Source organism: Loxodonta africana, chromosome 10, assembly GCF_030014295.1.
Source record: "Loxodonta africana isolate mLoxAfr1 chromosome 10, mLoxAfr1.hap2, whole genome shotgun sequence".
In the NCBI taxonomy this organism is placed as follows: domain Eukaryota; kingdom Metazoa; phylum Chordata; class Mammalia; order Proboscidea; family Elephantidae; genus Loxodonta; species Loxodonta africana.
The window spans coordinates 114,015,788-114,040,992 of NC_087351.1; the positions used below are offsets into that span (position 1 = coordinate 114,015,788).

General features: G+C 48.1%; 1 long non-coding RNA gene across 2 annotated transcripts in view; it reads left to right on the plus strand.

Annotated features, from left to right (window-relative positions):
* The window catches only part of LOC111750190 (uncharacterized), a 42,078-nt gene extending 24,321 nt beyond the window's left edge, over positions 1-17,757 (plus strand). Inside the window, exons 7-8 of one of the 2 annotated variants that reach the window (XR_010323231.1) lie at positions 9,655-15,457; positions 15,763-17,757. This is a non-coding gene — a long non-coding RNA (uncharacterized LOC111750190). Of the gene's footprint in view, positions 1-9,654 lie in introns of both variants that reach the window. The other variant, XR_002785362.2, reaches the window with a different exon arrangement.
* The last annotated feature ends 7,448 nt before the right edge of the window (positions 17,758-25,205 follow it).

Consider the following 25,205-nt stretch of genomic DNA (forward strand, 5'->3'; position numbering starts at 1 on the left):
CATCCAGATTGTCTGACAGTCTGTGTGCAGTTTTTTTCTGTCAGACTCTTTCCAGTACCTCTCAATAATCTCACCCAACATTTCAGTCCCTCTGAGGATGCTGCTCTTTCTGTGCAACAGGAAGCCTTAATCACTGACTTTGCACCCTGTATCTCAGGAATGGATTTCCCTATGAAGACGGAACTGTACTAGACGAATGAATTACAACTAAAAGGTTGTCACTTGGCAAGTTTTGTTTTAAATGATCTAAATTAAAGGAATGGTCTTTCCCTTTTAATGTGCGTATAAAATTATTGCACTTTCCTGTTTAACAATATAGCTTCCATTCTCATTATCGGAATCATAAAAAAGACTGAGGCGACAGTTTCTTTTTAAAATGCAAAGTGTTATATGCCAGAAGTTATGAGAAATTCGAAGGGGACTTTTCCTCATCTAGGTACCACAAGGTGACTTTCTTTCTCTCTTTTGGTATTTTCCACAATTCTGGTCCTATTTTCTTGCCTTAAAATAATGATAATCTCTACCATTAGCCTAAGGAAAGAAGAAAATACTCACATAAACTCCTGCATCTTTTGTGGAGACAAAAAGGAGTCAGTGAGCTTCTCAAAATGAAAGATAAAAATGTAATGAAAGGAAGGCCACGTAAAGCACATTTATTCCAAAGTGCCCTTTTATTGGATTGTGATCTGATTGTGTTTACAAATATATAGCCAGAAGGCTTTTAATTTTGGGGCAATTTCATTGTTCATAGATATACATCCAGCTACAGATATGCGTCTATGAAATTATGTGCTTATGTGTTTTAAATGAGATACAGCTCTCTCCTTTAATGCAATAATGTTCCTACTTTATGATCTTCGGTTGCCCAAAGTTGGGGCAATTTTATAACAATCTTATCTGAAATATCATCACAGATGAAAGATGCAAATAAAGTGACGTTAGGAGACAGGGTTGAAATTTGAATTCACTGGAATCTCGGGAGCCAGCAAGGGCAGACTTTATTAAATCACACAGGTTTGAGTTCTTGCATTTCCAGCCACTTCTTGCCTCCTTGCTGTCTATTTTTTCTTTTAAGCCTGAGTTCAATAAATAAACCCAACTAACAATTAAAAAGTCCCCAAATGATTCTAGATTGAAAAAATGCAAAAATAGCCTGGCTGGCACTGCACTCAAAGTGGAGTTTGATTAAATTCTCTAATTGCATTCAAACGGGCGGGGAAGGTGACAATGCGTTGGCGCTTTTAGCAAGAGCCACCGATGAAAAACTTCAATTACCACTAAAAACGGAAAATGTTCATAATAGATAAATGCTCTTCCTCTGTGAGAGCTGCCTTTTAAAAATTACATAAGCGACTTGGGTGAGATACGCTTCTATTTCCTCTCCTACTCTGTGGATCCATGTACGCCCCCGCCTCCCTCGAGCTGCTGTCAGATCTGGGAGCCTTCTGGCTCCTCTGGGGGAGACCCTTTGCCCGGAGCCTGCTTGGTTAAAACAGTTCTTCTTCTGGCCAGAGGCTGGGCCATTCTGAGGTAGGGGTGGGAATCTGAAAGCCCCTAGGTTGCTGTCGTTGTTAGGTGCCATCGAGTCAATTCTGACTCATAGTGACCCTATGCACAACAGAATGAAACACTGTCAGTCCTGAGCCATCCTTACAATCATTGTTTATGCTTGAGATCATTGTTGCAGCCACTGTGTGAATCCACCTTGTTCAGGGTCTTCCTCTTTTCTGCTGACCCTGTACTCTGCCAAGCATGATGTCCTTCTCCAGGGACTGATCCCTCCTGACAACATGTCCAAAGTATGTAAGACGCACTCTCTCCATCTTTGCTTCTAAGGAGCATTCTGGTTGTACTTCTTCCAAGACAGATTTGTTCGTTCTTTTGGCAGTCCATGGTATATTCAATATTCATCGCCAACATCACAATTCAAAGGCGTCAATTCTTCTTCGGTCTTCCTTATTCATGGTCCAGCTTTCACATGCATATGATGTGACTGAAAATACCATGGCTTGGGTCAGGTGCACCTTAGTCTTCAGGGTGATATCTTTGCTCTTCAATACTTTAAAGAGGTCCTTTGCGGCAGATTTACCCAATGCAATGCGTCTTTTGATTTCTTGACTGCTGCTTCCGTAGCTGTTGATTGTGGATACAAGTAAAATGAAATCCTTGACAACTTCAATCTTTTCTCCGTTTATCACGATGTTGCTCATTGGTCCAGTTGTGAGGATTTTTGTTCTCTTTATGTTGAGGTATAATCCATACTGAAGGCTGTGGTCTTTGATCTTCATTAGTAAGTGCTTCAAGCTCTCTTCACTTTCAGCAAGCAAGGTTGTGTCATCTGCATAACGCAGGTTGTTAATGAGTCTTCCTCCAATCCTGATGCCCTGTTCTTCTTCATATAGTCCAGCTTCTTGTATTATTTGCTCAGCATACAGATTGAATAAGTATGGTGAAAGGATTCAACGCTGACGCTTACCTTTCCTAACTTTAAACCACTCAGTATCCCCTCGTTCTGTCCGAACAACTGCCTCTTGATCTATGTACAGTTCCTCATGAGCACAATTAAGTGTTCTGGAATTCCCATTCTTCTCAATGTTATCCATAGTTTGTTATGATCCACACAGTCGAAAGCCTTTGTATAGTTAATAAAACACAGGTAAACATCCTTCTGGTATTCCCTGCTTTCAGCCAGGATCCATCTGACATCAGCAATGATATCCTTGGTTCCACGTCCTCTTCTGAAACCAGCCTGAATTTCTGGCAGTTCCCTGTCAATTTACTGCTGCAGCTGTTTTTGAATGATCTTCAGCAAAATTTTGCTTGTGTGTGACATTAATGATATTGTTCTATAATTTCCACATTCAGTTGGATCACCTTTCTTGGGAATAGGCATAAATAGGGATCTCTTCTAGTCAGTTGGCCAGGAAGCTGTCTTCCACATTTCTTGGCACAGACGAGTGAGCGCCTCCAGCGCTGCATCTGTTTGTTGAAACATCTCAACTGATATTCCATCAATTCCTGGAGCCTTGTTTTTCGCCAATGCCTTCAGAGCAGCTTGGACTTCCTCCTTCAGTACCATCGGTTCCTGATCATATGCTACCTCTTGAAATGGTTGGACATCGACTAATTCTTTTTGGTATAATGACTCTGTGTATTCCTTCCATCTTCTTTTGATGCTTCCTGTGTCGTTTAATATTTTCCCCATAGAATCCTTCACTATTGCAACTCGAGGCTTGAATTTTTTCTTCAGTTCTTTCAGCTTGAGAAACGCTGAGCGCGTTCTTCCCTGTTGGTTTTTCATCTCCAGCTCTTTGCACATGTCATTGTAATACTTTACTTTGTCTTCTCGAGCAGCCCTTTGAAATCTTCTCTTCAGTTCTTTTTTATTTCTTTAATTCTTCCTTTTGCTTTAGCTGCTCGACGTTCAAAAGCAAGTTTCAGAGTCTCCTGTTACATCCATCTTGGTCTTTTCTTTCTTTCCTGTCTTTTCAATGATCTCTTGCTTTCTTCATGTATGATATCCTCAATGTCATTCCACAACTCGTCTGGTCTTTGGTCATTAGTGTTCAATGTGTCAAATCTATTCTTCAGATGGTGTTTAAATTCAGGTGGGATGTACTCAAGGTCATGTTTTGGCTCTCGTGGAAAGTCACTAGGCGAGAAGGAAAAACAAAGACCAAGGAAGATATTAATGGAATATGTTTGGGGCAGCTGTGGAGTCCAGGGTTGATTTGGACTCTGTAGGTTGCTATGAGTCAGTGTTGAGTTAAAGGCAACAGGTTTGGACTTATAGGAGCCATGGTGACACAGTGGTTAAGAACTTGGCTGCTAACCAAAGGTTGGCAGTTTGAATCCACCAGCCGCTCCTTGGAAACCCTATGGGATAATTCTAATCTGTTCTATTGAGGGTCACTATGAGTCAGAATTGACTCAATAGCAAGTTTTTTTTTTTTTTTTTTAATAGGAGGTAGAAGGAGCCCCGGTAGTGCAGTGGTTAAAGCCCTTGGCTGCTAACCAAAAGGTCAGTGGTTCAAACTTACCAGCTGCTCCATGAGAGAAAGATGTGGCAGTTCTGATTCTGTAAAGATTACAGCCTTGGAAACACTATGGGGCAGTTCTATTCTGTTCTATAGGGTCGCTTTGAGTAAGAATTGACTTGAAGCTAGTGGGTTTGGTTTTGGTTAGTTTTTTATAAGAGGTAGAAGGAGCCCTGGTGGTACAATGGTTAAGGGCTCAACCTATGACGCAAAGTCAGTGGGACAAATTCACCAGCCATTCTGTAAAAGAGAGATGTGGCAGTCTGTTTCCATAAAGATTTACAAACTTGGAAACCTATGGGGGAGGTCTACTCCATCCTTTAGAGTTGGTATGAGGTGGTATGGACTTGATGGCAATGAGTTTTTATAGGAAGTAGAAGAAGCCCTGGTGCAACAATGGTTAAGTGCTTAGCTCTTAGCTGAAAAGTCAGTGATTCAAACCCACCAGCCTCTCTGTGGGAGAAAAGACCTGGCAATCGTCTCTGTTAATATTACAGTCTGGGAACTCTATGGGTCAGTTCTACCCTGTCACATGGAGTTGCCATGTGAAGGGATTGACTAGATGGCACCTAACAACAACATAGGAGGTGGGGAGTCCCTGAGTCATGCAAACAGCTAAGCTCAACTACTAATTGAAAGGTTGGGGGTTTGCACCCACCCAGAGGTGCCTCGGAAGAAAGGTCTGCTTTGGAAAAGTCTCAGCCTTGAAAAACCTGTGAAGCATAGTTTTACTCTGCAGACCTGGAGTCACCATGAGTCAGGATCGACTCGATGGCAAGTGGTTTGGTTTGGAATGGAGGTAGGTGTACTTGGGGTGGGGGAGAGAGCAAGAAAGATTGGCGGAGAGGTGTCAATATTTGAACATCCCCCAAAACCAAACACTCCTTGATCATCTGGAAACATGCACTGTCAATCATACTCAAGGCTTGGTTCCAAGATCACCTCCTCCAGGAAGCCTTCCTTGCCCTCTCACCTCTATACATTGTGTAGCCCTTTGCTGTGGCCTGGTTTGTCTTTAAGGTGATCATTGTCCATGCCACTCTCCTGCTTCCTCTGTGACCACCTTGTGAGCTTCCTGGGTTCAGAGCTTATACTTGAGACACATTTGGGTTTTCAGTACCCAGCTCTGGGCCTGGCCCCTGGTGGGTTCTAAAAGCACAGACCCCCCCTGAGTATTCCCTGGTGCCGATTATCTCCTCCCCTTTCTGTGTTTCCTCTTCTCTAGAAGCTTTAGAGTGACAAAGACCTAATTTGAAGCCCGTCCGGCCAGATTGTAGCCGGAAAGATGGCTTGAGCTTTTAAGCCTTGGTTTCATCATCTGTGGAGCTCCTGGGTGATGCAAATGGTGAGCACACTCAGCTGCTAATCAAAAGGCTGATGGTTCAAGTCCACCCAGAGGCACCTAGGAAGAAAGGCCTGGTAATCTACTTCCAAAAAAAATCAGCCATTGAAAACCCTGTGGAGCACAGTTCTGCTGACACCCATGGGGTCACCAGGAGTCAGAGTGGACTCAACGGCACCTCTTCACTGGTTAGGGGAGAATCTGTTCCCTTGCTTTCTCCAGCTTCTAGAAACTGCCTACATCTCTTGGCTTGTGGTCCTGCATCACTCTGATCTCTGCTACCGTCATCACATCTTCACCGACTCTGGCCCTCCTGCCTCCCTCTTAAAGAACCCTATAGGGTTGCTATAAGTCAGAATCGACTGGACAACGGTGGGTTTGGTTTTGGTTTTTGTGATTAGATTGGGCCCATAGGGTAATCCAGGACAGTTTCCCCATCTCATGATCCTTAAGTTAATCACATCTACAAAGTCCCTTTTGCCATATAAGGTGACATATTTACAGGTTCCAGGGATGAGGGCATCAACTTTGTTCGGGGCCATTATCCTCCAGACCACAAGACTCCAGGACACTGCTCTCCGAGCCACCATCTTTAATCCCCCACTGGGTCATCCCAGGAGCACTGGTAGAGCAGAGGTTAAGAGCCGTGGTAAGCTATGGCTACTAACCAAAAGGTTGGCCGTTCGAATCCACCAGCTGCTCCTCGGAAACCCTATGGGGCAGTTCTACTCTGTTCTATGGGGTCACTATGAGTTGGCATCAACTCAATGGCAACAGGATTTTTTGGTGGGGTCATCCCACTGTCCCTGGGTGGCACAAATGAATTGTGCTTGGTTTAAGCTCAGCTACTAATAGAAAGGCTGGTATTTGGACACACCCAGCAGTGCCATGGAAGAAAGGCCTGGGTATCTGCTCCCACAAAGATGACAGCCAAGAAAAGCCTATGGAGCAGTTCTACTCTGCACACATGGGGTCTCCGTGAGGCAGAACTGACTCAACAGCAGCAGGTTTGGTCTGGATTTGGGTCGTCCGAAGGCCTTCAGCATGCATCTTCTTCCTGACGGAGGCCAGGATCCTGGACCTGGCACAGGTGTCCTCTGTGGTTGGGTCCCCACTGGCCTTGTTCTTCTTCCTCTCCGGAAGCACTTCCTGGGACCCAGCACTGCACACAGCTCCCTCTCCCCTGGAAGCAGACCCACCGTCATGGCGCTGCCCCTGCACTAGGCATAGGCAAGCCTGGGCTCCGGGGTGACTGTCCTTTGCCCTTCATTTGCTCCTTAGTACTCAGCCTGCTGTTACTGAGGGATGTTTGCCCCTCCTTCTGCCGTGACCCTCCCCCAGCCCGAGTCCTGAGCTATTCAGAGCCTGGTTGTCATGTTAGCTATAGAGGGGGCAGCTCTGACTGCACCACAGACCCAGATTTCCAAGGATCGTGGTCAGCAGGGGCTGACCTGTGTGCTGGGCCCTGGAGCTGAGGCTCCTCTGCAGGCCTGAGATGACCCCCAGCAGCTCTTTAGACCAAGACCTGAATCCCTGCTGTTGTCCAGGCTCCTCCCACCAGGTCCTCTGCTCCCTGTCCAGCCACCTTGCCCTTCCTAGGCCTCCTTATGGGCGCCAAGTGCCCTCCTGCATAATGGTTTTGCTCACTCCAGTCACGTCCTCTACTGTTCCCTCCTCTGTCACCTGGCTGTTGCCTACGCAGCCCTCAGGAGTCACTCAGCTCAGGTTCTCTTCCTTGGGGTTGCGTCCAGGACCCTCTGGAGGAGGCCAGGGACCCTCGTCAGTGGGCATTTGTAGCTCTAGGTCCAGATGAGCATCATGTTTCATGCTAGTTACGTTCCGCAACATCCCCCAGACACTGAGTTCACAAACACTGAACCAGCCTTTTCTGACTGCGGCTAGGAACATGTGTGTCCAAAAAAACCCCAAACCAGGCCCACTGCTGCCTAGCTGATTCCGACTCATAGTGTGACCCTTCAGGACAGAGCAGAAGTGCCCTGTAGGATTTCCAAGGCTGTTTTTTAAGGCTTTGCAAACAGACTGCCACATCTTTCTCCTGAGGAGCAGCTGCTGGGTTCAAAAAGCTGATCTTTCGGTTAGCGATTGAGCACTTTAACCACTGCGCCTCCAGGGCTCACGTGTGCAATTAAAATTTTTCGTCACTGTGCACACGTCTGCGAGTGACTGCAGAAGTGCTGTTGGTGTTGGTTTCAGGGTTACGAATACATGTTAGTGAGCAGCCAGGTTGGCAGAGGCAGGATCTGTGAACGGTGAGGAGGGGCCACGCCCGGGCACAAGCCGTCTCAGCCGCCCCCCGGCTTCGCAGTCACGTCCTTCTGTGCTGGACTTTGCCTTAGCTCCCGGGGAAGGTGCCTGTTGTGGTGGATGCTGTGGTTTAGGACTGTACACTCCTTTAGGGTCCAGGACTCATCCCTCAGCTGCCAGGGTTACTGGCTGGGGATGGCTCGCGTCTGCATCCTTCTCTGGGAATTGCCCTGGGCTAAGGAAGTCTCCCCCTCCCCCTGGGGGTGGCCCGTGTCTAGTGGCTATGCCTTGTGTGGGTACAAAGGCTTTAATTCAGGAACCTCTGACGGCGTATCCCAGCTTCATAACTCCCCATGGGAGCTTCTCCTTCTCCCCAGTTTTTCCCCCTTGCTCTCTGTCGTAACACATTGAATTGTGCCCCTCAAAAAGTTATGTTGAAGTCCTAACCCCTGTGCTGATAGATACAACCTTGTTTAGAAAGAGTTTTTTTTTTTTTATGTTGATAAGGTCATACCAGAATAGAAAAACCAAAACCAAACCAAAACAAACACACAAAAAAACCTCGTTGCCATTAAGTTGATGCTGACTCATAGTGACCCTATGGGATAGAGTAGAACTGCCCCATGGGGTTTCCAAGGTGGCTTCAAACTGCGGACCTTTTGGTTAGCAGATGAGCTCTAAACCACCACGGCTCCATACCAGACTAGGGTGAGTCCTAAACCTAATCTCTTCTGAGTGATGTCTTACAAGAAGAGAAGAATAGACATAGACACACAGGGGCAAGCGGCCAAGGAATGTCGAGAAATGCCCAAGGCTGCAGAAGCTAAAAGAGACAAGGATCTTCCCCTAGAGCTGAGAGAGAGACAGAGACAGAGACAGAGACAGAGACTAGCCCTGATGACACCTGAATTCAGACTCCTGGCCTCCAGAACTATGAGACGATACATTGCTGTTCTTTAAAGCCACCCATTTGTGGTGCCTTTGTTACAGCAGCAAAAGGAATCTGAGACCCTCTCTCAAAGGTGTTCCTTCCAGCTCTCCTCAATAAGCTTTTTGCATGCACATCTTCAGTCCGTAGTCTATTACCTGGAAGCCCATCAAGCAACCTGTGATACTAGGAGCGGTCCTAGGAAGCAGGCCCAGATGGGATTTTGGAGCTTGAACACCTGCTGGCTGGCTGACAGCAAAGACCTCATCCCTGGTGCTGTATGGAATTGACCCTGCCTGCTGTGCAGTCGTTGAAACTTTCACTGGTAGTGACATTGGATAGAATAGTGCACGGGGCAGGTGCAATATTTCAGGAGAGGGGGAGGGGATAGCAATTAGAAGCCTTATGGAACCGGATGCTTGTTGCTACCGGCAGTCTACACATTGCAGACAGACAATGAAAGGCTAAGGGTGATTAATCACCAATTAAAAGCTATGTGTGAAAGCCAGAGGGGAGCAGTTAAAGAGTCTCATTCTCAGGAGGGCAGAAAAAGTAGATCAGCCCAGGTTTTGATTATCAGAACATCTGAGTGGTCCAGAAGAAGCTGAGCTCTCAAACCCTGCACGTCTGCTGTGCCAAGGTCAGGTCCCTGATTAGGAAGGAGTGGAAGCCCATCACAGTGCAGCATCTCCCCTTGCCCAACCTTGGTTTTCTCGCTCCCTTAAAAGTTAAAATTTTACTGGAAGTGAAATGGGATGGGGCCATTCCACTAGGTAAGCCACCTGGACCAGTGGTGATGCTGGGCAACAATCAGAGGACCGTAGAGTAGGTAATGGGAGGTGGTGGAGATGGGTATTAGATTTACCCATGATACCAGTTCAGTGGCAGGGCTCTGCTTGGACCCATGAATCTTATAAGTTTTCCCAGGAAAAGAGGCCAGCCAGAATGTTGGAAGAGCCATTTCCAGGTCAGATGAGCTTAGTAAATGCAGCAAATGGATCCACGTGGTGAAAGGGGTGGACTGTAGTGGATGCTGTGGTGAAAGGGGTGGACTGTAATGGATGCTGTGGTGTCTCGCCCAGGGGCCTGGAGTGTTGGATGTACCATTCCTCTTTGGAAATCGCCCTTGGCCAAATGAAGCTGCCTTGCCTGAGGTTACACACCCTCTCTAGGACCACCTGCATCCAATGTCTGGTTGATGCTGGAATACAAAGGTTCAGCCCCTTTGTCTGGACTGGAGACATCCCTGAAGCTCCATCCTAGCTTCAGAACTTGCCGTGGAATCAGCTGTAGCTCCCCTTGTAACTGAATCCCAGTTCACATTTCCCCACTGCACAAGCTTGCTTTCCTCAACTCACTCTCTACCCCAACATGTTCTTGAAAGCACAGCTCCCCAAACCTTCTACGTGCAACTCCAAGCCTCACAGGCTATTTCCAGAGAACTGGACTGCTGCAGACTTTTAGGTCTGGGACTCTTGTTTCATTTCTCTCTCTCTTCAAGTACAAGGTCCCTGCTCCGTGACCGGGGCCCTGCTCACTGCCCTTAGACTCCCCAAGGCTGCTGCTGGGATGCTGTGTCTGCCTCCTGCCACCCCCTTCCCTTGCCTTGTTCCCTCAACCAACCTCTGCTGCTTCACGAGGGGTCCTGGGCTCCAGTCTCTCCTTCCAGGCCCGGCTAGCTATGGAATACGTCCTGGTCTTTCAGGGAGAGCAAGAGAGAAGACATTGACCTGCTGGTGGAGAGCACACGGGGAAGAGGCTGACGTCCGAATGTATGAAGCCTGCCTCCTCTGTTGTTTGGGATCACCTAGGAAACACTGCTTTGAGGATGTCAAGACAGAGACAGGGCAGGCACCAGAGCCACTTCCCGTTCTAATGACATGTGAACAGATGGGCGGGTCACCCCGGAGGACTTCTCTCTGGGTTACTTCGCTTCTCCCATAGGCACCCAGAGTCCACTCTGAGTAGCAGAGTTAGGGGCTGCGAATGCCAGGCCATAGTTAAATATGTTTTTTCTAACGTTTGGGTTTGGCAAAGCCCTAAGTGTGGTTTTTTTTTTCCTATTTCCAAGCCTCCTATGTTTCAAGAGAACTTTAATTCTCATATTTGTACTCATTTGCATGGAACTCATCAAAGTGCTATTTTTTGAGATAGGTTTGATGTCCGAGCAGTCATTATATGCTATTTTTTTCCTTTTTTCTCTTTGATCTGATGATTTATGCCTTGCTGATGCTGAAAGGGTTGCAAGTGCTTTCCTGAAGAAGTTCAGAGTCTTTACCAAATGCAAACTGCCCAACGTCCTGGTGAGATTTCAGACTTGGCACAGCAGATTGTCTCTGAGGCCTAATAATTTCCATGCTTGCGAGATAGAAGAGCATTTGGAAGAAAATAACTTTTTTTTTTTTTTTGGTAGCCTTAAGAATCTGCATCATGAAAAGAGAGCAAAGGCAACACATTATCTCCCCAGCTTGTGGCTTTGCCGCAAAGGCCTCTGGGAAGCTCCGTTATACGTGCCTTGTTGCTCTCGCTGACCACATCCTGCAGCTCAGCGGGCCGAGCGAGACCCAAGGCAGCTGGTGGCAGGCACAGTGGCAAGTTTGCTTCTCTCTGGAACACACCAGTCTGCCTTAGCCCCCAGCAGAGGACCGGTGAGGGGCAGCCGTGGCCGTTCCCAGGCTGACCTGAAGGGGGAGGAATTTGCAGAGTGCTTTCTCCATGTGGGGGCACTCACATCTCCTCTCTCATTTGAGCCTCCCAGAAGTGTTGTGACAGGGACATTGTTGTCCCATTTTACAGATGGAGAAGCCAAGAGATTGCAAAAGCCTCGCTGATGACTCTACAGCTCCCTTACTTTCTCCTTCATGTGTCCAGGGGGACAGTGGTGGCTCAGAGGTAGGATTCTCTCCTTCCATGTGGGAGACTCAGGTTGGATTCCTGGACAATGTGCCTCATGTACAGCCACCACCCATCCGTCAGAGGGGACTTGAGTGTTGCTACGATGCTGAATAGCTGTCAGTAGAGCTTCCAGACTAAGACAGACTAGGAAGAAAGGCTTGGCAATCTACTTCTGAAAATCAGCTAATGAAAACCCTATGGAATAAAACAGTCCCATCCGTACCTGATCTTGGGGATGGCGCAGGATTGGGCACTGTTTCCTTCTGTTGTGCTTGAGGTGGCTGTGACTCAGGGGCTGACCTGACAGCAGCTAACAACGACAATAACAACAAACCCAAAGTCCAAATAACCCAACAATTGCTGCCTAGCACCTCAGAATGTTGAGAATGTACTGAAGGGAAATGGATTGCCTGTGAAGCGGGTCCCAGGCCTGGGACCCGTCCTCACGTGGTTTCCTGACCGCTGTGCCGCAAACATGTGATGCTTTGTCCAGGGCAAAATGCCTTGAACGTGGGCCCAGCTCTTGGCCGGGCAGAGTGGACCTGGGCGTGCCACTGAGAGCCTGAATCTCTGCCAGTGAGTTTGGGTTGCTGGGAGGGCTGGTGAGAAGAAGGCTGGGGTGTGTTCAGCATGGTGCCGGCTACGAAAGACAGGGGGCCGAACGTTGTTATCTTGGGGCCTGGGAGTGCAACTTTCTTTCCTTCTTCCCTGCCATGGTGGGCTTCGCGTAAGCTAGGGGCTTTCACTCCAACCATGTGGAGAGGTGGAAATTGGTAGATGGGGGCATTTCACATGGCCTTGGAGCCCTGGTGGTGCAGTGGTTAGGAATGTGGCTGCTAACCAAAAGGTTGACAGTTTGAATCCACCAGCCACTCCTGGGAAACACTATGGGGCAGTTCTACTCTATGAATCAGCATCGCCTGGACAGTTACGGGTTTGATTCCCCTGGGAGGGGAACCGTGGCCCCTCTGCACGAGTGCTCGTGAGAAGAGGAGCTGGGCAGGGCTGAGATAAGTCACTTCTACAGCCTTGTCACCGTGTGTGTGTGTGTGTGTGTGCACCCACAGAAGAAAGCTGGAGTTAAAACATGAATAGAAACTTCTGTTGGGTTGGCAAGACCTAGTGGCTGCTTCTCAACATGGACCTTGATTATTTCTTCTTTCATCTCTTCCTTCCTCCCTTCCCTCTTTTCTTGCCTTTAGCAACTAGCTCCTGTGCAATCCACACATTTCCCATGTGACACACCTGCCTTATATTCAGCCCTGCTGGAAAACATCACCTGGTTAGCGAGGGATGCAGCTCACTTGGCTGAGAACCCGAGAGGCTGTCTAGGCCAGCCCCTCAGGTTAGCAACGAGGAAACTGAGGCACACATAGGGAAGGGGATTGCCAAGCACCTCATAGTTTATTAGCTGCAGAGGTGGGATCTGGACCCAGAATTCCTTTCATAGCACTTTTGGGAAATTTGGAAAAAAGCACAAAGAAAAAGATTGTAGTGAACTTTTATTCCCAACACCCAGAATTAGCCATTTACCTTTTATTATTATTATTAATATTATTTTTTTCTTGAACCATTTCTGCATGCAATATGTGAGTGCACTACTCACCAGAGAAATGACTAGAACCCTACAGGGAAACCTAGAGTTGCCTCCTGTGACCACCATTCCATCCTGATCCATGATGCTTTCCCCAGAAGTGACCATTATGATGAGTTTGATGTACTTCTTTCCAGGTGACTTGTACATTGGCACACACACACATACACACACACAGGGTATTACTATTTTGTGTTTAAACACCTATTGACATAAATGGTATCCCATTACTCAAGGTCATTTGCAATTGGTTTTATTTTTTCCTGATGGTTAGTTTTGGAGATCTGTCCACGTTGGTGGACACAGAGCCTGTTTGTCCTCCTGTGGCTGAGTGGATTCCATGCATTAACCCACCGCTTTTTAGTTATCCGCACACCCAGGAGCTTACCTTCAAGTGGCCACGGCTTGCCTTTCAATGAGCATCTGAATAACAAACCAGGAAACCAGAAAGGCCTCTGTGGCCTGTTTCTGCCCATACCCTGAAATTATGGAGGGCCCCTGGGTGAACCACTTCATGCATCCATGCCTCAGTTTCCTTGTCTGTTGAAGACAACTTGCCAAAGAACCCTGTGGATAACTACAAAGTCCCACCACAGCGCCGGATGCTACCACCTCTAAGGGCATAAGGACAAAAGCTGTTGCTCCTATCATGGGGTATGTCTGGAATAGCCCTCACCCCCAATGCTTGAATTGCTCTTTTTGTGTGAGTGACTTTTGTCATGGGAATGCTGGGCTCTCAGTCATATCTCACGATATGGGGGACCAGCAATAGGGGAGTGGAGAAGAGGCCTCCTCCCGAGAGGTGGGGCCATTTCTAGTGTCTGTCACCCTGGAAACAACCTTGGGTGGTGGTCATGAAGAGGCTGAGGTATTTCTATGGCAGCCCCCAAATGGCTGGTCCTTCCACAAGGGAACAGTCTCAAGTAGGGAGGTGATATTTCTAAGATCCGAAAGCTCTAGAAAGCCCTGAGGCCAAACCCAAGGCTTGGCCTGCTGCCCTGGGCTCTTCCCCTTCTGCCCATTAGGTAAGAAGACTGCCTGGAGAAGCTCCGGCTTGACTCAGTAGCATGGACTGCTGCAGGTGGAATCTCAGGCGTCGTAATGGTCTAGCAGCAGGCGACGTCTCAGGGAACTCTGCTGGGGTCGCTGCAAAAGCATCCCTATGCGAGGGGACCCGTGAGTTGGGCTTTGAAGTATGAGTAGGAGTTTGCCAGTTGAGATAAGAAAGAGGTCATTCCAGGTAGAAGGAGTACGTGGTCAAGATGTGCAGGTATAAAAAATCTGGGAAGGATTTGGGGGTGGGGAATAGTTTAATGTGTAGGGAAGACGGGGAGAGTGGGGAAATTAGGAGGCTGAAAAGATGGACTAGCATCTGACTATATCCTGGACGCTACAAGGAGGAGCCGTTGGAGAACTCAGAGCAAGGAAGAGACATAGTGAGATTTGTGGCTCAGGAAGATCGCTGGGCAGCCTTGGGGTGGAGGGAGCCTGACTGGAGACAGAGGGGCCAGTGGAGGAGGTAGCTGCAGTAATACCAGCACAGAGGATGGAAGACATGTGACAGGCCATTACATGGGGGGTGGGAGGGAAAGGAAAGGACTGACCATTTATCAACCATGTTTTACATGCATTACCTTGTTAATCTTCACACTAACCCTGTGAAATCAACCCCATTTTACAGATGAGAAAACAGTCTCACAAAAGTGAACTAACTCTTGCAAGGCCCCACAAGCCCTACAGCCTGCATGACTCCAGTGTGAGGTCTGTCTTCCCTACTTCCTGGCTGAGGTGGGGAAACTGGGCAGGAATCCCAGAAGACTAGGGTTTCAGCTTTGGGGACCTGAGCAGATAGTGATATTGGCAGACATTATTACTGCCTACCAATAACCATTATAAGGACTAAGGTGTGCCTGATCCAAGCCATGGTGTTTTCAATCACCTCATATGCATGCTAAAGCTGGCCAATGAATAAGGAAGACCAAAGAAGAATTGAATATGCAGTGGACTACCAGACGAATGAACAAGTCTGTCTTGGAAGAAGTACAGCCAGAGTGTTCCTTAGAAACAAGGATAGCGAGACATCGTCTCATATACTTTGGACGTGTTATCTGGAGGGACCAGTCCCTGGAGAAAGACATCATGCTTGGTAAAGTGGAGGGTCAGAAGGAAAGAGGAAGACCCTCGATGAGATGGACTGACACAGTGGCTGCAACAATGGGCTCAAGCATACCAGTGATCGCGAGGATGGTGCAGGACCGGGCAGTGTTTCCTTCCGTTGTACACAGGTTTGCTACGTGTTGGAACCAACTTGAAGACACCTAACAACAACAACCAATATCCAGTTCTCCTCTCCAGTGGTTGGATGTGGCCATGTGACTAGCTCTGCCCAATGGGTTGTGAGTAAAACTGATGTATGTCACTTCTAGGGGCCTTGGTGACACAATAGTTAAGCGTTCAGCCTCTAATCAAAAGGTGGTGTTTCAAACCCACCAGTTGCTCCCAGGGAGAAGGATGTGGCAGTCTGCTTCCGGAAAGATTATAGCCTTGGGAACCTTATGGAGCAGTTCTGCTCTGTCCTACACGGTTGATATGAGTTGGCATCGACTGGACAACAGTGGGGTGTCACTTCTGGGCTAAGGTTTTTAATTAATAGCTGGTGTGAGATCCGACAGCTGTGCTCTTCTCCTGCTTTGCTGACCAGGGAAACCCATGATGAGATGCAGACTCCATCAGTTGGACACTTGAAGGATTGTGATGAGCAGAACCCACTTGCCTACCTGTGTTCCACGGAATGTAAGTGAAAAGTGAACTCCTCCTGTTTGAAGCCACAGATACCTAGAGTTGTTACTGTGGCACAACCTAGGCTATACTACTTGACATGGTGATGCCATTCCTGGAGTGAGGGCGTAAAGGAGAAGGAGCAGACCGAGAGCAAGGGTGGGGAGGCTGAGGTGGGGCAGAATATTCTAGTAAAAGGGAAAACAGGCTTTGTAGACTAGCAGACTTGGGTCCAGTGTTCCCTCAACTGGTCACTGCTGAGTGGCCATTGGGCCACTGGAGTGACTTAAGACAAAGCTCATAGAGTGTCAACTGTTGTGGCCAGCTCCTTGGAAGCCCCCAGCAAACTGTGGTCGCCATTCTCAGAAGAGGGTCAAAGGAGACTTGGAGATTTAAGCTTCGTGAGCTTAGACATCTTCCTGTCATGGTCATCTGCATTTCCTCAGTGCTGAGAACGGTGCCTGGAGACAGCACGCATTTGTTATCTATTCACCTGATAAAGAGGGTAACATTCACTGCATTTATTCGCTTTATGTGGCCCTTTGGTCTCTCAACCAGACTAGGGACTCTTTGATAGGTGGGACCTAGACATATTAATTCACCTCTGTTTTCTCAATGCCCAGTAAATATCAGTTCTCAGGGAATTTTCCTTGATGGAGTGAGTCATCCTGGGCTTTAGAAATAGCCAGGTCTGTGGGCCATTCTCCTTGGCTCATTGATGCCAAGCCCAGGCTTGGATTTCTAGGTGATCTTCCCCACCCCAGCCCCCAGGTCCTGACCTCTACCCAGCTAGCAGGTCTCTGCCTGACATCTGTGGTCCTTTCAGGGACCCCTCAGGCTCTGAGTCCAGGTGGCTCACAAGGTCATCACACAGCAGCTGTGGCGTCCACCTGTCCTGACCGTGTCTGGCAGCATCCCGGATGGCCCCACACCTCCCCGTACTCAGACACAGCCTGCAGATGGCCTGGCGCAGACCTTGGCAGGAGTGGCTGGCAGGCGGGTCCTCTCCTTCCCAGGTAAACCTATATGTAGCAAGTCTGTTTATCAGGCAACGCCTTGTTGTAGCCAGAGGTGGTGGCTTAGCAGTGGCAGCAACGCCCGCATTGCATCACAGGCTGCCAGTTACTGAGATGTGCCCTTGGCCTTGGTGGGCAGATAAGCACCTGCATGGGAGAGGGAGCCCTTGATCAGGGCTGATAAGCTTAGGAAGGAAAAAAAAAAACCAAAACAAAACACACACACCAGAAGCCGAGCGACTCGCTGTCGGAGGCTTTTCATGTACACATGGGCGTGTTGCTTGTCTTCGCCAACGCACGGGTGATGCGAAAAGTGTGATTTAATTTAATTTCGTGGTCACGCATTCAGGGAACCAGAGCATGTCGGAGCTGGAAGGGACTTTGGAGAGTGTCTCGTTGAACACTTAATCCTCCAGACGAGGACACCGAGGGCCACAGAGCTGTAAAGACTTGTTTAGGATCATCTAGCAGCGAAGTTTTGGCAGAGCTGGAACTATACTCTGGGTCTCTAGACCCCCAGGCCTCTGATCTTCCCACCACACTGGGTGGCTTCACAGGCCGCTGCTTGATACTGCAGATTGCAAGTTGGCACCTCAACATTCCTCTTTAATGTCAGAAATCTGGGTGTTCTGCTTCAAGAGTCAGACACAGCCACCCTCCCCCACTCCCACCATGGATGGGGTCGACCAGTTAGCTCAAGGCAACAAGCCTGGTGAGTGATGCTTCAGACCCCAGCTATCCCAAACCCTGCCATTTTACATCTTAAAAAAGTGAGGTCCAGGTCACCAGAAAGGCTACTTCCCTTAGGCGGTACAACTAGAGAAAGTGAGAGAACTGGGCCTAAAATTCCCAATTTCCTGCCTTCAGTCTTGTCCACTAATTAAAAAAAAAAAAAAAAAATCTGTTACCAGTGAGTCAGAATTGACCCCTACAGGACATGGTAGAACTGCCCCGTAGAGTTTCCAAGGAGCAGCTGGTGGACTCGAACTGCCAACCTTTCTGTTAGCAGCCAAGCTCTTAACCACTGTGCCACCAGGGCTCCTGTTCACTAATAGCCAATCAGAACCAAGGTGTGGGTAAGGGCACCCAGAAGGATGCCTTGTCTCCATGTCTCTCCCTTGTGGCCTGGTTTTGGGGAAAATCCCATATTTCTTCTTAAGGGAAAAAAGAGTCAGGCCAAGTCCTTGCAATATTGAAAATATCATTATTCTTAGAAGGAACTCAATAAAGGATGGTTGCTGAAATAAAGAAATTCTTAATAATGGCAGGATTTGGGTGGTGTATTTGTACCTTCAAAAGTGTTTTCAAACTGCAGTTTGCTTCTTTTTCTCAGCAAAACTTGCCTTCTGGGTTTGATCTGTGAGTGGAGTGAAACACAGAAGTCTAGGTTTTAGTTTAAAATCAATTCTAGATGAAAGTGACAAACATACCAACAATTGCAACAACAAACTAACCTCTCAAAAATCATGAATATAATTGGTACATCCCAAACCTAACCACCCGTGACTACAAAATGGTCTGCCTCCTTTGCCACGAGGCCTGAAGAACTGGATGGGGCCCGGCTACCGTTACTGGACATTTTGATCAAAGATTCTATAGAAGAATCCTGACCAAAAGTGGGTAAATGTAGAATAGAATTTCAAATTCTTACGGACTCCTGACTTTTTGGAGTGATGGAGGCTGAAAGAACCCTTGAAACTATTGCCCTGAGGTAATCTTTAAACCTTAAACCAAAAATATTCCCTGAAGTCTTCTTAAAACTGAACAATAGTTTAGCTTAACTAGTAAAGAATGACTGCCTTGAGCATTGTACTCTTTCAAGATCTATTCAAATGGGATCCAATGACAACAGCAACTCGAAAGATTAGATAGGAAACTTAGGGAGCAGTGAGTTTATGTTTATGAGGGAGGAACAACTCAGAAAAGGAGGGTGAGAGTGGTCACACAACTTGAAGACTGTAATCACGTCACTAAATTGTACTGTAGAAACTGCTGAATTACTGTATGTTTTACTGCACATATTCTCAGCAACAAGAACAAAATACATAAAAAAAATGGTACCTAAAAATACAAAAAAAAAAAAGGTACCTAAAAATATTTCTCAAATACTTGCATAAGGTTAAAAATTCAGAGAGAAGAGAAATATTTCTGATTGAGAGCAATTGTTCCTTATCCTCCCATTCCTTACCTTAAGCACTTTTCTCCTGAGTAAACCACTCTCACTTCTTTTTGTTTTTAATTGTCCTAGCGATTAATTGCATGTGTCCTTATATCTGTTAATATCTATGCTAATACATAACGTCAATCATGTCATTTTCAGGCATCATCTATGGATTGACCCTGCAGCAATGGGTGCAGAATTTGTTTATTTGGACCGTTATCCCACATCTCTTTCTTTCCCCCAAGTCAACAGCCACACACACACACACTCACACACATACACACCCACGCACTCACACACACATACACACTCACACGTGCACACACACACACTCACACACAGACACATGCACACTCACACACATACACACCCACCCCCCACACATACACACACACAATACACAGACACACACATACACACACTCACACCCACACCCACCCACACACACTCACACACACATACACACACCCACACATATACACACACATACACACACACTCACACATTCACACATACACTCACACATTCACACACACATACACACTCACACACAGACACACTCACACCCACACCCACACACTCACACACATACACATACTGACACACTTTCACATACATACACACACACTCACACACATACACTCACACACACTCACATACATACACACACTCACACACACTGACACACATCCACACTCACACCCACACCCACACACTCGCACACACATACACATACTCACACACATTCACATATATACACACACACTCACACACCTACACGTACACACTCACACATACACTCACACACACACTCACACACTCTCACACACACAGTCACACACACATAAATAAAGTTCCTTTATTGGTTGGGTGCCTTTCCAAATTTAAATTACATATACATACATTTTTTGGTCCCTTCAACTCTATGCGGTGATTTTTTACATACAGTAATTCTGACTTACTATAAGGTGAGAATGTTAACACTCCACTGCTTTTCACCTCTTCTTCTCTTTCTGACACCTGTACTTTTATATTCTTATGACTGATGACTTTTTTTGTTTTGTTTTGTAAACTTGCCTGCCAGGTTTTGTCTATAGGTTGATTCGACAAGTAGAAAATGCATGAAAAAAAATATAAAAAGGCTGTAGCAGGTGAGGAGCTGAAGCAGGTGAGGGGCTGTAGCAGATCAGAAGCTGAAGCAGGTGAGAAACTGTGGCAGGTGAAGGGTTGTAGCAAGTGAGGGGCTGTTGCAGGTGAGGGGCTGCAGCAAGTGAGAGGCTTTGGCAGGTGAGAGGCTGTGGCAGGTGAGGGGCTGTAGCAGGTGAGGGGGACTGTAGTAGGTGAGAGGCTGTGGCAGGTGACAAGTTGTAGCAAGCGAGAGGCTGTGGCAGGTGAGAGGCTGTAGCAGATGAGGGGTTGTACCAGGTAAGAGGCCATGGCAGGTGAAGGACCATGGCAGGTGAGGGGCAGTGGCAGGTGTGGTAGCAATGCGCAGCTGAGCTGGGGAAGTGAGTCAGTGCAACTCCAGGCACAAGGATGGTGATTAACAGGACAGGCTGGAGTCTGCGGGGCAGTAAAAGGGAATGAGGCTGGAGAGGGAGGCTGGGCTGTGTCCTAAGTCCCTGACTGACAGTCTGAGGACAGCTTTCGGGTCCGGGCACTGCTGCCTCGTCTTCTGATTGGAGGTGGTGTGTGTGTGCACATGCGAGCCTGTGTTTCCATCTGGCTCGCCTTTATGCCCTTTGAGGTCCCACCTTTGTGTAAGGAGGATCTTCTCTTGGACTCCCATCTTGAATAGGCACTGGGCTATGTCCTCAGCACCCCTCGAGGTTCTGGAAACCCAGGTTCTCCAGACTTAGCAGATGTCCTCGGAGCAAGAGTGGCTTCACAGCTCTTCACCCCATTCTAAGCCCCCACTTAGATTCGTCCTGTCTTGCCAGCAGCTCAAAGCTTTCAAGGAGGTGTTTTGCGTATTTCACAAAGAGTTTTCACCTTGTCCCTCAAGAGAGTTTGTCAGAATACCTGGCTGGCTCTATTGCTGGAGATGAAGCTTGGCTCTTGATGGACTCTGTGATTGCTGGCCAAGATGCTCTCTGGTGTCTCGGTCACCTGGCTCCAAGAGTGGCAGGAAGTAATGCTTCCTATTACAAAGATGAAATGGAACTAATGAATAAAATACTCTCCAAATGATGTTGACTCTCAGTTATATGATGGTTTGGAGTGCCAACAACCCTTCTGCACCCAGTCTCATTTAGTGCTCACGATAGGTGAGGGATTACAGCCCGCTTTTTTACAGCTGGGGAGTCCAAACAACAGAGAGAAGTTTGCCCAAGATCACCATTCAGGGGCAGCATTAGGGGTGGAAAATTGGCTTTTTGGTTCCATTTGGTTCCATTTCCTTTTCTCTTCACTTCTTTGTGCAAATGGGCCTGACTAGTTTCACGCAGCTCAGGGATATAACCAGGGTGGGTGGCACCACACATCCATTGCACTGGCTGGCAATGGAGACATTGGTGGCTCCGTGGTAGAGTCCTCACCTGCTATGCGGGAGACCTGGGCCAAGGCACCTTGTGCAGCTACTGCCCACCTGAGAGTAGAGGCTTGCATGTTGCTATAATTCGCAACAGGTTTCAGTGAGGCTTCCAAACTAAGACAGACTAGGAAGAAAGGCTTGGCCACCTACTACCAGAAGTCAGCCAATGAAAACCCTATGGATCATGACGGTCCAGTCTGTAAGCTATCATAGGGATGACATAGGACCAGGCAGCATTTTGTTCTGTTGTGCATGGGGTTGTTATGAGTTGGGGGCCCATTCAATAGCAGCTAACAACAACAACAGGGTCTGGGTACTCCAAACTCGGTTGTTCATCATTCCCTTGGCCTGAGAACAGTGCACGATGCCTCCGTGGAAGTGTCCTGTCTCTCTCTCTCCATCAAGGACTAGGCTAACGCTCGAGATGACAGCTTGGCTCCTTCTCACAGATATCCAGTCCCAAGTGATCAGGAAGACTAGGAAGTCCTAATCCATGGACTTTCTCTCCAGCTCTCTTTCTGCACTGGGTAGAAAGGGATGGGACAGGGACTCTGATGGCTCAGTATGGAAAAGGAAGGGGACTCTGTACATGGAGACACCTTGACCCACAGAAGCTGTAAGACGAGGTGAGAGAAGTGTGAGCCTGAATCTGTACGAGCCCCTTTTGATTACAGATACAGGAGCCAGCTCAATTCTTTTTAAGGCTTAATTTTCTCTTCTCACGTCAAAGCAGAAATGGGATGCGAGTGCCTCTTCACCAACTCTAAGACATTATTTATGTAAGAACTGATTCCCCACAAGGCCATCCAGGGAGGGGAGAAATACAAGGAGAGCAGAAAGAAAAATAAAAGAGAAAAAAAAAAATTAGACAACCAATAGACCTGGTACTTGACACTAAAGGCTTAACATCAAATACAGCCAGAAATCCATTTCCACAGTTTTATCGGCCATTCCGGATGCCTCGTTTCAAAGGGAAAGATTTGAATTCAGAGACGCAAGGCTGTCTTTGTTCTCCTGCCCTCCAGCCTTTGGTTTCAGCGTGGACAGTGCTGCAGGGGGAGGGTGAGATCAAAACCCCTCTTCGCTCCACTGCCGGCCCCCAGCGCTGGCCCTTGGCATGCTTAATGAAACCGGCCTGGCTGTAGATCGACAATGCCCTGTGAGTTATAATCATTTATCTTGGCAAGCAGCGCACTTCAACACTTAAAAGAGCAGGGGTTCAGCAGGCCCAGGGGAGAAAAAAAAAAAACAGAATAAAATTATACTGCATGGTAATCAGCGCAAGAGTGTACTGCTCCCATGAAATTGAACTTGGACTCTCAGAAGGACCCATACTGTGTGATGTCGCATTTTCTGCCCATAGGGTGTTTTGGTTCCATTCAGGTCTCTTTCCACTAACTTGGAAGTAGGAGGAGTTTGCAGAGTGGGAGAAGCCGGGGCCTCGGGAAGTGGAGGAGGGGCTGCTTCTGGTGGCCTCTTGGTGGCCCCAGGGGCTGGCAGGTAGATGGAACACAGAGGTGGTTTGGGTGTATGTTGCCGCTGCTGTACGGGTATCGTAATGGTATGTAATGGCCATGGTGTGGGCAGCGGGCAGAGGAGTTGAGGGGAGCCCTGGTTGTCTCACCTTGTGACTGTGGGAGTACGAACAGAGTGTCGCAGCTTGTGGGGTCTCCCCTGTCTTCTACACAGTAGTGGGTAGTGTCTCCGCAATGAGGCCCCTGTAGCATTGTGCATTTTCTGTGTTTCGCATAGAATTGCATACCCAGGTTTTAGCTGGGCTTATGTCCACCCTGAGTACCGGCTACATCTCTCAGCCATCCATGTACCTAGGGGTGGTGACATGGCTCACTTCTGGCCAACAGGTGTGGGTGGACGTGTTCTGTGGCAGAGTACTGGTTCTGTTGGGCTCCCCTGAGAAAGCACCCCGAACTGGGAGGCTTGAAACAACAGAAATGTATTCTACCACAGTTCTGGAGACCAGACGTCAGAAATCGAGCTGTTGGCAGCACTTCGTGCCCTCCAGAGGCTCTAGGGGGTTCTGTTCCCTGCCCCTTCCAGCTTCTGGTGACTGTGGTGAACCCCAGCTTTTGGCTGCATCACTCCAGTCTCTGCCTCCATGGTCACAGGGCCTTCTCCTCTTCTGTCATCTGATCTTGCCTGTGTTCCTCCCATAAGGACACTTGTCACTGGATTTAGGGCCCACTGGGATAATCCAGGATGGCCTCATGCTGAGATCCTTAACTTATTTACATCTGTAAAGGCCCCTTTTCCAAATAAGGTCACACTCACAGGTCCTGGGAATTAGGATGTGCATCTCTCTTTTTTGGGGTCACCATTCAGCCCTGGTGGCACAGTGGTAAAGAGCTCAGCTGCTAACCAGAAGGTCAGCAGTTCAAACCCACCAGCTGCTCCTTGGAAACCCTATGGGGGCAGTTCTACTCTCTCCTATAGGGTTGCTATGCGCTGGAATCGACTGGATGGCAATGGGTTTATTCAGCAGCTTCCTGGAGCCCTCCTTACAAGGTAGTGGTGGGTGCTTTGGTTCAGTTTCTGAAAAAACATTGGCTTGATATGTAGACTTTCTATATATTTATTTTACAACAATAAAAGTGAAAAAAAAAAAAACTACTGTTTCCATAGCGTGTCAGGTTGGGATCAACACGACGAAGAAAAAGCAGGGAAGGGGGTTGGGGATGCAGAACAGGAGTAGAGTGCTCTCTGTTGAAATAATCTAGTCATAGGAGACCGAATTCCGAGCAAAGCCCCCATGTCGGACATCTAAGGGAAGACCATCCCAGGCAGGGGAACAGCCAGTGAGTGGGCTAACGCACAACAGAAGTTTCTAGATGTCCAGGCTTCCTGAAGGAGAGAGTCCACTCTAAGGACTGAAGGCGGCCATCAGATCACAGGGTTTGCCGGGGATCTGATTGGCTCAGGTTACAGGCTTCCTATGTTTATCAGGAAGCTGAGGGAGGCGACTGGCGTTATTAAAGGTCCATCACGTGCCGTTTGCCCTCTGCGCTGCGCTAGTTTCTGTCCCAACGTTCCCTGTACGGTGAGTCTCAGTGTGAAGATGCTCAGGCTTGTAAGTGGTGGAGGTTTCAGCCGGGTTCACACCAAGTCCAGTGCTTTCTCCCTACATGTGTGGAGAGCTCGGAGCGCACAGGTGAGACTATAAAACACAGAGTGGAACAGATCCTTTGAGGATGTAGGAGCCAGCTTTCCCAGGCACACAGGAGGCCACGTTCCCAGCAGCTGGTGGGCAGGGATGGTCAGAAGCTCAAAGTGCAGCGCAGGGGCTGATGGTTCCTGAGGAGGGGTCTACCCCTGCCCCACCCTGTGACTGACTTTGGGTGGGGCAGCAACAGCAGCCCCAGAAATGGTGAGGGGAAGCAGAGAGCACCTTGCAGGTGACCTGGGCCAGGTCCTGTCTGCTGCAGAGCATGGAGTATCCGAGCTAAGGGCCTCGGGGCACACGGCTGGAGATGGGCTACCCACCCCTGTGAGGCACTGTCTGGGAGCCTCTGGAGGACCTGAGCCCCCTGAGGTGGAGGCTGCTGAAAGAGAGGTAGAGAGACCCGGGGAGCCTGGGCTCTGGACAGGGAGGACCTTGTGACCAGAGAGTATGGCAGGGAGGATGCCCTCGTTCTCAGATC